The 14,468-nt window shown below is 41.5% G+C and overlaps 1 protein-coding gene across 2 annotated transcripts in view; it reads left to right on the top strand.

Annotated features, from left to right (window-relative positions):
• LOC149554890 (embryogenesis-associated protein EMB8-like) overlaps window positions 1-14,468 on the top strand; it is a 97,252-nt gene that overhangs the window by 23,092 nt on the left and 59,692 nt on the right. The gene's annotated exons all lie outside the window — the stretch shown is intronic.

Here is a 14,468-nt window from a genome sequence, read left to right as displayed (position 1 = left end):
ACCCAATCAAGCATTGAAGAAGCCAAACACTAGGCATCTCAATTGCATTTCTAAAAATAGTAATTGCCCATAAGACTTCCTATAAGTAGCAAGTCACTTAGGAGAGACCCTCAAATCAGATTGCCAACTCATGAAGGTCGCAATGATGAACTGACTTCACCAAGCTATAGGAGCCTGCTAAAATGGGGACATTACATCTACCCATGGAAAGCACCTTCTAGAAGATTGCCATCGGTAGAAATTGTGTATCAGCCGACAAGTCCCTTCGGAAAGGAAATTGTGTACCGGCCGACGGGTCCCTTCGGAAAGGAAGTTGTGTATCGGCCGACGGGTCCCTTCGGAAAGGAAATTGTGTATCAGCCGACGGGTCCCTTTGGAAAGGTTCTTGTATGTAGTCGACGGGTCCCTTCTGAAAGGTTTTTGTTATGTAGCGACATGTTGTATGTGGCCGACGGACTCCTTCGGGAAAATTCTTCGGAAAGTATTTATAACCCCTTCGAGAAGCATTGTATTCATTAGATCATGAAAGCATAATGTATTGTTTGGCTTATGCGAATAATAATAAGAAGAGTTCTGCTGTTTGTGTTCGTGTTCATTATCTGTGTGCGTTTCTTAATTAATTTATGCAGCAAACATTTGGCGCCGTTGCCCGATGGACTTGGTACGCAGGCAGGCGGATATGAATTAAATGCCGAATCAGTTGAACAAAGATAAGAATAAGCTGAAGGAAAAAGATGACATACGCGTTGCCTAGAAAAATTTAATTCTGGCTCAGCAGACAGAGCGCCGAAGGAGATTCCAGAAGATTGTCAACGGAAATAGGAGTGCAGAAGGATTGTTGAAGGAGACTCGACAATGGCTTGATTTGGTGGAAGAAGCAAGGGAGGAGTTTCTGAACCTGCATATGCCACAGGAAGAGAATCCTGACGGAAGGAGATCGACTCGCACGGCTCGGAGTGTTAAGGGAGCACGAGCATGGAGTGACCTCTTTGTTCGAGATGTACTTCTGGAACGAACAACTTCGGTTGACGAAACATCTTCTTCACCAAACAGCGCGAAAGTCGAAAATAGCGCAGGTGTTGAAAACAACGCGGAAGTCGAAAATAGTGTGGGTGTTGAAATCAGTGCGGGTGTAGAAAATATTGCAGGTGTAGACAACAGCGCGGGTGTGCAGGATAGCACGGGTGTTCAAAATAGTGCGGGAGCTCAGAACAACGTAGGTACACAACAAAACCCTCAACATACAGTGATAATAGCAGGTCCGAAAGAAAAGCTGCCAAAATTTGATGGTGATGAAGCAACTGATCCCATTCGACATTGTAAAACATGTGAAACGATCTGGAGGGCAAATGGCATAACAGATACAAATGAACAGATCTGACAATTTTCCGTTACCCTACGGGGTGTTGCGATTGATTGGTTTACTGATCCACAAAAGTTAAACAGTTGGGATAATATTAAGAAGGAATTTATTGCGGAATTTCAAATATTGCGAGACGATAATGAGATTGTAGCGGAGATATTCAATACTAAGCAAGGGAAGAATAAAACAGTCCAAGTCTTCGCCAGGAGGTTGAAGGACTTAATCAGTAAAATGGAGAATAAGCCGGCAGATGGGCTCCAGAAAAGATGGTTCATTGAAGGCCTTCATCCGAAGCTGCGGAAAAAGATGAAGATCGTGCCACCATCGACATATACTGAAGCATACAATCGGGCATTGAACCTCGAAAGTGAATAGAAGACAAAGAAGAAGAAGAAGACCAGCTCATCCGATCCAGACGATGATGAGCCTTCAGGAGAAAATAGCAGCGACGATGAAGGCAGTAGCAAGAAGGTCTGTGCCCTCGAGAAGGACATGATTCGGATGATGGAGTTCAAGAACATAAACAAGGAGACCAAGGGCAATGACCTATGGTGCACAGAGTGCAAGAAAGAAGTCCATATGAAGGGATCATGCTCGAAAGACCAATTTTGTGAGATTTGCTAGATTATGTAAAGGAATGTCTGTTGATGCGAGTTTTGTGTCACTACATAACATATTAGTAATTGGATGCTTGATACAGAATATCAAATACACAATTCCTCTCTTGAAAAGTTATCTCTCATGGGACATGAGTATAACTCCAATGTTCCTTACACCGTTGGATACTCGCTCAGTTTTATCAATGTGATTTGCTGGTAATCACGTAGGCGGCCTTACGTTTTCTTGTTTCAGAAAAATTTGGATCTTGGTGAGAAAATGGAGATGGTGGTTCGGTGTGAATGCTAGATGATGTTGATGGCGCGATGATGGCAATGTAGGGTGAATGGCGATGGAAGGTGAGAATGCTGATGTTTTGGTTTACTTCTCTAACTAACCTCTTCTAAGCATGAAATTTGGCTGCTCAACTACTCCTACTCCTAAGAATGGAAGGTTAGCAGATGGACGAGGATCGAATCTAATGAAGGCTAACCAGCGGCCCTACCTCCATAGATGCAACGCTTCAAAGGAAAGTAAACTAGATCACCACACAAAGCCTCCCAACCAGCCGCTAGGATGCTAGTGGCCTAGTGTTGACCCCTATCAAACATCTACCAAAGCTACCATGCAACAATCCATTTTATTTTACTCTTACTCTAACAACTTGAAATGAAATTGCTTCAACTTGAAAAGAAAATTTAACTATGTGGAAGTAGAAAACATGCAATAACACCCAATGTTCTTAGTCAACATGCAATGAAAAAGAGAGCACTTTGGTATTATTTTCGCAACAATTTCTCCAACCCCTCCCCTTTACAAATGAGAGCCAATGGCCTTATATAGAGGTCCAAAATACAATGGACGGTAGAGATCAAAACAAGATCGACGATCCAGATTGGATCCAAAAACCCTAATTAGGGTTGCCACCCCATCGGCCAATGAGAAGATGCCACCTCATCAATGGACCAATGAAAAAAGTGCAAAAGTGGCAACCAATGAGAAGGCACCAAAATGGTGGCCAATCAAAAACAAACACTTGTCCTATTCTAGAAGAAAGAGAAAGTTGCCACTTGGGCTTACATAAGATGATCTTCTAATATAATTCTTCCTTTTTCTTTTGTTCTTTTAGCTAAGGCAATGAACTTAGCTAGCCTTTCGTTAACTTCTTCCATAGGAGGACAAGGTGTGTGCTTCGCTCGGAGTTCTGCTGACTTTGCCACGCTGTTTGCTGCTTGTAGTATCATTTCGTGATCCTTCTCATATTCCTTTGCAAACCAAATAAAAGCATTGAGTGAGGAAAGGGTGTTCAGATGTTTCCTTTTGACGGCAGCCTTTCCTAACTCATCCAATCTCGATCCAAATCCTGTCTCACTAACATCCTCCTCTCTAATACCCTCAAAATCAAGCGCCACCCCAACGTCGCTCATCATGGTCGAAATGGAAGTGTCGACGCTCGGGCCGTGTTGTGCAATCTCATCATGAATTTCTTCAAGTGTTCTGAATCTGGTAGTCAATGCGACATACCAAGATTCAACTATGCTCAATCCTCTCTCATCAACCAATCGGGCTCTTTCCAAATATGCCTCCGGTAGCCTAATGAACGCCTGCAGCCTAGGAATAACCAAATCCTTGATGGGAAGAAAATTCTTCCATTCCTCTTCAAATAATCTGAATTTGTTTCTAACAGTCACCAATGACTGGAATGTTGAGATGAAGGAGGGCAAGAAATTTCGCCCATCTTGGATTGTATCATAGATCCAACCCCTTACTTCATGTAACTGAGCTGATACCTCTTCTGAATTGCTCCCGCTGTCTTGAGGAAGGGTTGCCTGATGCAGCTGTTGGATTGGCTGGCAATCTCTCCAATATTTGTTTTCGGCCTCCAACTTTACTATCCTTTCATTTGCCTTCCTCAATCTTTCTCTGATTGATGCTATGCCTTCATGAACCTCCTCACATTCCATATCATCTGTATTTCTTCCCAAATTATGTTCTACTATTTCGTACTCCTGGGCTGCAATCTCATCCGCTGCCTTATTGACTATTGGTATAGCAATCTGAACCCTTCGGTGACCATCACTGTCGCTTCTGATTACCCTTGCCACCGTATTTGCCATCTGTTTTTGGTTCTCGCTATCATCCTTTTCTATTAGTCTTTGGATATCATCAACTGCGTGAGCCATTACCACCTCGCCTCTCGGCATAAGCATTTGCCTTAACCATAGTGGTGCAGTGCATCTCCCCAAATCCGGATTCGGTTCGACCAACAAAGCATCACCAACGGCCTTAGACGCCTGACTTATCTCTTCAATATCAATCGGCCCATCTTCTTCTCTACTAGTTTCTGCCATATTTCCTTGCTGGTTCTCCGAGAGAGGGGAGTACTCCGTACTTTCACTGTAGCCACTTGATTCCGAATCAGAGCTCACCTCCACTGCGGCCCCTTTATCACTCGAATTGACCTCTTGGCTTCTAGCCTTAGTTATACTCTCCCTTGACGGCGCTGCCCGCTGTCTCTTGGCTGGAGGTTCCGAACGTTCTTGGCTTTTCTCTACCTCCAAAGCCCTCTTCTTGCTATTTCTAACTGTCTCCGATTACCGGCCACTTCCTTCACCCTTCTGTCCGATTGATTCTACTAGACCTTCCTTTGGTTTCATCATCTCATAAGTAAGGAGAACCTTTTGTCTTTGTAGCTTTCTCAACTTGGCATTATACCACGACTCGGTATGCAAATCTACTGTCCTTGTGACTGCCTCCAAGGAAGGATCCTGATGATCGTCCCAATCCACTGGATTCAACTCTGTTCCAACTACTGTCTCATAGTCTTCTCTCAACACGCTACGATCATCCTCCAATTGATCGGGAATATCAAGGCCTCTCCATCTGATATCTCTCATCATGTTCATCGACAATCTCGAGAAAGCTAGCTTTCTCACGTGAAAATCATCCTTTGCATTGGCCCAAAAGTCCTCTATAGTGGGAACATGCTTAAATTCGCTTTCATGAGATGCCTTGATAAGACCAACAGGGTCGAATCCTTGCCTTGCTCTGTACCATCCTAGATGATACCACTCCAATTCCTTTTCCGTAGCCTCAAAGGCGGCCCGATTTGGGCAACTATCATTGCCAATTATAATTGAGAAGGAAACGCCTGTTTTCCCCTCATTCCTCATTACTCTATCATAGTGCTCAAGCTGCCTAGCCAATTCCATCAAAACTACCTTGTCGGGCGAGTATCTTGGAAGCCTCTTGGGACAAACTGTACTTCCTGCCACTCTAATGTATGTGAATTGCGGGAATTGGATGAACCAACTCCCAAACTTCTTAATCCTTGCTTCTGCTTCCGATGAAAGTCTCTTAGCAGGCGCCCCTTGTAATACCCTTACTGTCTTCATGGCGAATGCATCGCAAAACATCTTGTAATCCTTGTTATTGTGCAAATGAAGCTGCGGATAGCATTCATGCACCAAATATTGCCCCGGCCCATTACCAATCCCTCCTAAGGCCCTAAGTCCCGGACTCTCATACAATCTAGCAATTAAGTAAAACAGATAGGATCCCATGTAGAATTGCCTTTGGTTTTGAACTGTTCTAAGTTGCAACTCTAAATTTTCACTTATGATCCTAGCCCAATCAAATTTTCCTTTTCCCTTTTCAATTTCATCAATGAAGAAGTACATCCAGTTTTCGAATTGCATAGTTTGAGCTAGGCCCATGATCCGACTGAGAAGAACAATGAGATCGCCATATTCCGGCTTGAAATCTGCCACTGTAAGCCTTGTTGATTTGTTAACTCCTTTCCTTCCTTCGTGTATCCAATTCCGCTTTAGATGTGAGAAGTAGGCCTCTTGGTTACCTTGAAATGATTTGGCCGCCTGATCCACCATTACAACTGTCATGCCCTTGCTCTGGGGAATATTAAATGTCTCTTCAATTGCTTGTTCGCCAATGTTGGCCAACACTCTCTTCCCTTCGCCAAAAATGATGGATTTACTGTCTAGATCAAATCTGGATGCACACTCCATAATCAATTCCGGACAAGGCAAAGTAGGAGGAAAAGCTGCTGCATGTACAATTCCGCTCTTGTATATCCTCTTTGCCAAGGGGGATTGTCCTTCCTTTAGTCTGTCCCTCATCCGTATCATGTCCACTGTAGCGATATTAGTATCGGTTATTTTCTTCATTTTCGAGAAGAAGGAAGTTTTGGGCGTCATATCCTCTTTGTCTTTCTTAGCGTTTGCCCGCTTGGGATTCTTACTTGCACTATCATCCTCCATGCTCGTCGCCCTATTACGGGATGGTAGAGTGGTGGACCAAAAGGCAAGAAGAACCAAGTAGTGCAATTCTTAGAAAAGAGCGAAAGAATGGATGTCAGCTTAAGCACTCCTTGCAACTCTAGATGATGACTTTCACCTTAACTAATAATCTTACAGCAACTTTTCGGAACCCGGGATATGACATCAAAGAATTACAAATCCCTTTGCAAATTAGAAAACAAAGCCTCTAAGCTTATCCAACACTTGCCTTCTATGCAAAAATCAAACTTTCATATGTATCTCTTCTCCCAACAAAATTGCCCAAATCTGATATAAAAAATTGCAGCCCCTCTAGAAAATCAGAATTTTGTCTTCCACAAATTTCGGCCCCCACAAAATTCGGCTCCCACAAAATTCGGCTAAGCATGAAAAAAAATCTGCCCTTCCACAAAATTCGCCCAAGCAAAGAAGGAGCAAAATCTGTAAAATCTGCCACCTAGGGCACAAATCGCAGCCCATAAAGTGGAGCAAAAATTCCCAAAAACGCAAAAAATCTGGCCCTTAGACAAATCGCCCAACAATGGCAATGGAGAAATTGCCCAAAAATCGCCAAAAAACTGCCTTCCACCAATTTCTCCCAAGTCTGGAAATCTGCCCTTGCTTCAAATTCGCCCAAGCATGAGGAGCAAATGAATTGATGAAAATGAAATGGGAGGGGACTCCCTTTATAGCAGCTTTCACCTTCCTCCCAGGCTGGCCGACTTGGTCCTATAGAGGAAAAAAAAACAAAATTAAAGCTAAGTTAGTGGCCCACTTTAAATACTTTGCCAAAATTTTAATTTTCTAAAATGAAAACTGCACTTTTAATTTACTAATTAACCACAAATTGCAAAACGAAATTGAATGGTGCCTTGGGGATGCTAAAAATTTCTATTTAATGAGGGTTTGCTAATTAATACATCCTTGAAGTTGAATTTTGGCTAACCAAAAGCCATTTCTTAATATTAATTTACCAATTTCATTAAATACCAAAAGCTTTCAAGGCAAATTTAATCTATTAAAGCCAATTTTTGCAATTTTCCTCTAAATCGATTTTGCTAAATAATTAAAATTTTATGACAAAAAATAAAATTGCCTCTAGAGTAAAAATCGATTTTGCAATTTAACTTCATCTTACAAAATTAAATTCTATTTCACCAAAAAAAAAAAGATTTTCCAAGAACCTAAGTCTAACGAAAAATTTCCTTATTTGAAAATCATTCAAATTTACAATTAAATCCAAATTTTCAAAAGAAATCGTCTAAGTACAAAATTCACAATCTTATCCTGCCAAGTTGAAATCAATTTTGAACTTATTCGGCCTAAGGATAGAACTGATAGCTCTGGAAATCAAGTTGAAACCGGGTGAAAAATACATCTAACCTTCTCCACTGGCCCTAAAGGCGATTAAAAAAAGGGGGTCCCCAAGATTTTGGGGCGATGTGTGAAAACCTCACAACAATGTCCTTTCAACCTGAAATCAAGAACACCACAACAAGTGTTCCTCACATAGGAAGCATCCGCGGCAAGAGGGAGCGGGAACACTAGTACGGAAGGTGCCACATCGGGCAGATATAGAAACAACCGGCATGGTCAAAACAACAACAGCAGCAACAACAATAGCGGCAACAACAATAATGGCGGGAGGAGTCGAATCCAGTATGATGCGAATGGCCGGCCAATAGTCCAATGTTGCGCATGCAATCTATGGGGTCACTTTGCTCTAGAGTGCACAACGGCGAGCACACCGAAGTTGCTATGTCGATGGTGTGGACCTGGCAATCATGACGATGCTAAGTGCCCGAAGTCTGGAGTAAACTTGATTACTGTCGGAACAGACGAGGAAGAAGTTCTGGCAATCACTCGGAAGCAGGCGAAGCTATACCTTGATCCGACGGAGGAAAAGAAGAGACTGGAGGAAACATGGGCAGAGATCCAGAGAGCAATGCAGATAGAAACGGCACACCTGAAGGACACGCTGAGTACCTCTGTACGGAACTGCATAGAACAGAACATTGTACGACAAATATTGCAAGCCGAGATACTCGTCAGGATAAGTGATCTGTTGCTCACTATGCCTCAGCTCCGATCAGCACTCACAAACATTGTTCTCGTTGCTCAACTGCCAGGAGAACATGGAAGGAAGCAGGAAAGTGGAGCAAGTACAACAAACAAAAAGGAGAAGGAAAGTGGCGCAAGTGCAGAAGATCCGATGCTGTTAGCACTTTCATCCAGATGCTATCTTGCGGTTGTCGAAATGGGAATCCTGGGGACTGTATTGACGGAAACGATTGTGGACAGAGGATCTAGTGTCAATGTGTTGCCTGAAGACAACTGGAAAAGGTTGGGACAACCGACATTATGGCCACCTACATTCCAGCTGCTAACGGCCGATCAACATGGAATCAAGCCATTGGAAATACTCATAGCACAACCAGTGACGATTGGAACACAGCCATTCTTGTTGGATTTCGTCGTGATCCCACTGAAGCAGAGAGGATATGATGGCATTCTGGGCCGGGGGTGGTGGATACAAGCCAAGGCAAAACACGATTGGAAGAAAAATACTTTATCACTTGAAAGCAAAGGCCGGAAGTATGTCATCGATCTACACACTCAGATGGTTGGAGAAGAAGCTCTATCGTCGGATTTTGAAGGAGAAGACGATGAGAGGAGGCAGAGTATTGAACCCGATCAGGAGGAAGTTCTACGATTGGAAGGAGATGATGATCTGGATTCAGTAAATGGTCTTTACCACTGGCAGATAGAGGATTACGAGCTCTTTCCAAGTTGTAATATGCTAAGGATCGACGAAGGTAAGAAAGAAGAAGGAAATGAATGTCCGAAGGAACACAGAGAAGCTGAAGGAGGAAATGAATGTCCGAAGGAACACAGAGAAGCTGACGGAGGAAATGAATGTCTGAAGGAACATGGAGAAGCTGAAGGAGGAAATAAATATCCGAAGGAACACAGAGAAGCTGATGGAGGAAATGAATGTCTGAAGGAACATGGAGAAGCCGAAGGAGGAAATGAATGTTCGAAACAACATAGAGAAGCCGAAGAAGGAAACGCGAGTATGATTGAAGCTGAAGGACAGAACATACAGTTGGAACCCAAAAGAAGGAAAGATTCTACTGTACGACTGCGCCGGAAAAAAGTATTACGTCGAACCACAAATATAGCAGAAAGGTACCAGCATCAAGGAAGACACACGATACGGTCTGCACAGGCAACAAAGAGGAAGGGTTCAATAAAAGTTGTAGCAGTACAGAGTGAATGTGTTATTGACGGACAGAAGGGGTAGCTGACGGAGTCCATGGTAGCGAGCTTCGGGAACAAACTAGGCAATATGGAGATGACACAAAACAGGCGTAGCAAGTTTCAACTCGGATAGTGGGTGTTGAAGTACGATGACCGGAATGAGATCAAACTAGGCAAGTTCAAAGTTAAGTGGGTCGGGCCGTATCAGATCCGGGATGTAGGGGACAATGGAGCAATAAAATTATGGACTTTGGATGGACAGGAAGTGCCTCAGGCGGTGAATGGCTCAAAGCTGAAGGTATACCACGACCGGAAGACTTCTGCGTTAGAGAATGGCCTTCGGGCGACCCCTTCGTCGTTGTAGATTGACGATGCCGACGGTCGAAGGGAAAACTGACTTTGCTATTGAAAAAAATTATAAAAAAAAAAAAAAAAAAATTAATTAAAAAAAAAAAAAGAATGAAAAAAAAGTACCGTACGGTTTTCACTTGGTTTTTGAGTTGTACGGTTTTTAAGTTGGGAGCTGCTGTACGGTTTGAAATTAAACTCTGAAGCACCGTACAGATTTAACCTGCTCATCGTACAAAGTTTGGAGGAAGAGTACGGTTTTGCAGATTGTTGTACGGCTTTCTCCTGTACGGATTTCTAGCAAGTGTACGATTTTTTTTTGGTGTACGGGTTTCAATATTTGAAGACAGTGTACGGTTTTCAGGAGCTGCACATTGTAACATTAATTTGAGACCACCATACGGTTTTTTAAAATAGTCTGGGAATGTACAGATTTTTTTCACTGAGAGGATTTCACTACTCACCGTACGGATTTTATGAAGACTTGGAGCGTATGGATTTTAAAAAAAATCTTATAAACTAGGAGTCTCAGTACGGAATTTTTGGAAGGATTGGAAGTGTACGGATTTTTAGCTATTTTAACAATGCACCGTATAGACTTTATGAAAATTACTGTATGGTATCTCTGTACGGATTTTTGAGGAAAGCCATTAACATTGCGGATTTTGGCCATATGGAATTTGGAAGTAAAGATAGCGTACGGAAATTACAATTTGGAATGCGAGATAATTGTACGGATTTTTCAAGCATATCATGTGTACGGATTTGGATTGCAAGATTACAGATTCTGAAGAGTGGGGTTTTGGCGTACGGCTTCTACTTGCTATTGCATTCAGACTTTGGAGGACGTTACAGGATATTGCATAAGGAGTCGATACAGTGGCAAGATGTATGGTGTAGCTGTACATTGGTAGCACAGAAGGGTGACAGGAGGTTTTCTAATTTAAAAAAAAAAAAAAAAAGTCGACAAATCAAGAATGCTCAGAATGAGTATCAGATGAATGCCACAGGGTAGAGGAAGAACCAACGATTGCCAGAAAGAGTGTAGAATCGGCAGAAAATGACAGAAATGGTGTGTTCCGTGCATTTTTGTGTGGGGTTCGGAGTGTTAATTTGGTCTTGACGGCGAGGGGCGCTGCCCCTCGACCCCGCCTTGTACTGCGACAGGGAGCGTGAGGATCCGCCGGGGGCATTGCCCCTCGACCCCGCTGGGGGCATTGCCCCCTAGACCCCCAGTCGTTGCGGATATCAGTCATGGGAGTCTGACCAGTTGAGAAGACTTGGAGCTACTGTAGGCATGGAGTGTCTGTGTACAGGCATTGAGAGTAGGTGTTGGCCGTGAGGCAGTCTTGGTGGATGCGTAGAGAGCTGATCATCTAGTTGGAGGTAGTGCAGCGACACTTGGCTCAAGGTACTGAGGAGTTGGAAGCAGCGAAAGCAGCATAGGTGGCTATCAAGGTCAGCTTGAGGAGTCAGTATTGTGTTAGCAAAGGCTATAGATGCAAGGGGATGAATGTGAAAGTGATGTGGCAGATCAATATTGTTGTATTAGTTGTTTGAGTTTTGTTCTGTAGTCGTTAGAAGACGACTTTTCTTTTTGGGGGGGATGATGTCGTCGGTAGAAATTGTGTATCAGCCGACAGGTCCCTTCGGAAAGGAAATTGTGTATCGGCCGACGGGTCCCTTCGGAAAGGAAATTGTGTATCAGCCGACGGGTCCCTTCGGAAAGGAAATTGTCTATCAGCGGATGGGTCCCTTCGGAAAGGTTCTTGTATGTAGCTGACGGGTCCCTTCGGAAAGGTTTTTGTTATGTAGCAACATGTTGTATGTGGCCGACGGACTCCTTCGGGAAAATTATTTGGAAAGTATTTATAACCCCTTCGGGAAGCATTGTATTCATCAGATCATGAAAGCATAACGTACTGTTTGGCATATGCGAATAATAATAAGGAGAGTTTTGTTGTTCGTGTTCGTGTTCGTGTTCATTGTCTGTGTGCAATTCTTAATTAACCTATGCCGTAAATAAAGATGATCAAACTCGATGACTTGAAATCTTGAATTTTCTCTTTGGTTTATTGAAGAGCATTCCAATACGCTTCATTATATTTAATGATATCAATTTAATGTTTGTAGCAAACCTGATTAGAGTTTTCTCTAGAAATATCTGGACCATTGGTTTCAAATTGATCCTGACCATTCATTGTATTTGGGGCTCCTAGATAAACCCCACTCCTCTCATTTGTAAAAGAGAGTTTAGAAGAATTGTCACCAAGATACAGCCATAATTGAAATAAATCATTGAAGTATGGTGATTTATTGAAGATTGTGAAGCATTGTGTGGTTTTTTTATCTCTCAAAGAATTTGCTTCATGTATTTAGTTTTGAATTTGCTTTGAGTAATTTAGATGAATGAAAGGAATTGCAGATGAACATTTGTGAAACTTGCCTAATCCATACTACTTGCAGCTTGCCGATTGCAAGTCACCTTGCATGGTCAACTAGAATTAAAATGCAAGCTTAGCTTCAATTGTTTTTTTACACATTGATATGCATCTGTTGATGGTGTGGGTGTTATAGTAATGATTTGAACATCTATAACCTACCTTAGAAGATTGAACTAACTTGGCAAAGTTGATGACAAAGTCAAGTCTAGTAGGGTTCACATATGCATTCACTGCTTGCATTCTAAGAGTAGCATTGATTAGAGTGGGATTCCTCAAACCTTAATCTCTTTGCAATTTATTTCAAAAGCCTTGTTAGTTTAGGATTAAATACTCCATTTCCATATCATTCGATCAAAGTTGATAGGTCTAGAGTGAATTAGTGTAAGTTCCCTTGCATAACCAGTATACATCAAGCCAAATGAGCTCATCTCCACGCTAAAGTTGCAAGTTCGCAGTCAGAACCTTGGAGTTGCCTCTATGAACTGTGCAATCCTAACATAACTGGTGACTTTGTTCAAGAGAGGATATAGTGTCTTTGGCACTTTATTCTGTGTGATGTGGTCATAAAACACTTATTAACACTTCCACCTAGCCCTCCATTTGATCTCCCTCTTTCAACACCCAAACACTTAGCCAATTTTCATTCTATCATCTCATTATGCTACTGTTAAGTTATGCAATTTTGAGCACTTGGAGCACCCTTACAGTGCCGAAAATGTGAGCCCACATCAAGACTAATGTCATTGGGCAAACTGTTGTGTCAAGGAGATTGACATTCTTCATTCTTGAAAGTTTTTATGCAGGTTTGATCGCTTCTTGCCCTACTTGATTGTTGCTTTGATTTTGTGATTTTGAGTGATTTTGATTTTAATTTTATTTTCTTTCCATTTGTGAATCACATTTCCTTGCACACAACTCATCATGATTTTTTACAGCAGAAACTATGCTTTTGGTTTCAAACCCACTTGGTAGAGCTGCCTCCATTCACAAAGAATGGATTACATCTCTATTTTGTGTATGAAATTCGACTACACTTGCAGTTATGGTTCTTGATGTCACTGAAAGCAGACTCAAGTCTTTATTCATGAAGGATTTCTCATTAAGTTTGAGGATGGTTTGTGTTCCATTATATCTGTGCTCTATCAGTCAGTTGATGATTACTGAGATTATGAAGTCTGAAAGGTTTGGGAAATTTTTCCTGAATAATAAAATTTTACAAATCTGGTAATGCTTAGTTAAGGATATTTCAGACTTGAGACAAATATTAAATGCCCAAAGTAAACTTGACTAATGTGAATAGGTCCTATAAGGAAACCAGCGATGTAGACAACCTTATTCGCACCAACAAAGGGTCAGTCTTGTAATTTAAAACGTTGTAAACATTCCCCATATACTATTGTCCAATTTGTAGGAGCTCAATCTGTTGGAATGAATCATCCATGTGTTTTGATTTCTCTAATCTCTCCATCTTACCTTTTTTCATAGTATTTCATTCAACTTTGTTCATTTCTCATATAAAAATTTATATATTCAAAGATACTAAAACCAAAGGTGTTGTAGAAAAATTAGGAGGTTAAGATGGTTGAGAAGATGTTTCAAATTTTCAGTTACGAGGGTTTATTTGTTTCAAGGTCTATATGAATTTCTTATGCTACTCTTTGATGGATAGTCATGCTTTGCAAAGGAGGAATTATGTATTCGTTTAGCACCATTATGTCGTCAGTACATTTCTCTGATTTAATATGGCAGTTCAATACAGTCCCAATAAAACTGCAATATCTCTCTCATTTCTTAACATAATTCTGAAAATGAAATTGTTTTGGAAAGTTTTTTAGTAGGAGCACAAAACACATAAAACATTTGAGAATGCAATCAATATTTAATTCGCAGTTGGATTTGGAAGACAGAGGTAATTTCATGGTCACTGCCAAGTTTTGTATAAGGATTTTGGAGACATAAGGGTGTAAATAGATTTTGTATCTGTACATTGTAATTGGATTCATTAATGTTAGAAACTGGTAATCAAAGAAAAATTTCATTGAAGGGGGGCAAATATGAGAGAAACCAATTGTTGATATTGCAGCACCAGAATAAAATTCCTGTGTGCACGAAAGGGGGTTGCTAGTAATTATACTGCATGACATAAATTACTGTAATAAA

The sequence above is a fragment of the Cupressus sempervirens genome, chromosome 5, assembly GCF_028749045.1.
Source record: "Cupressus sempervirens isolate cs-2001-9-10 chromosome 5, ASM2874904v1, whole genome shotgun sequence".
NCBI classification, from domain to species: domain Eukaryota; kingdom Viridiplantae; phylum Streptophyta; class Pinopsida; order Cupressales; family Cupressaceae; genus Cupressus; species Cupressus sempervirens.
Note: the sequence above shows the minus strand (reverse complement) of the source record. Positions and strands in the feature narration are given on the sequence as shown.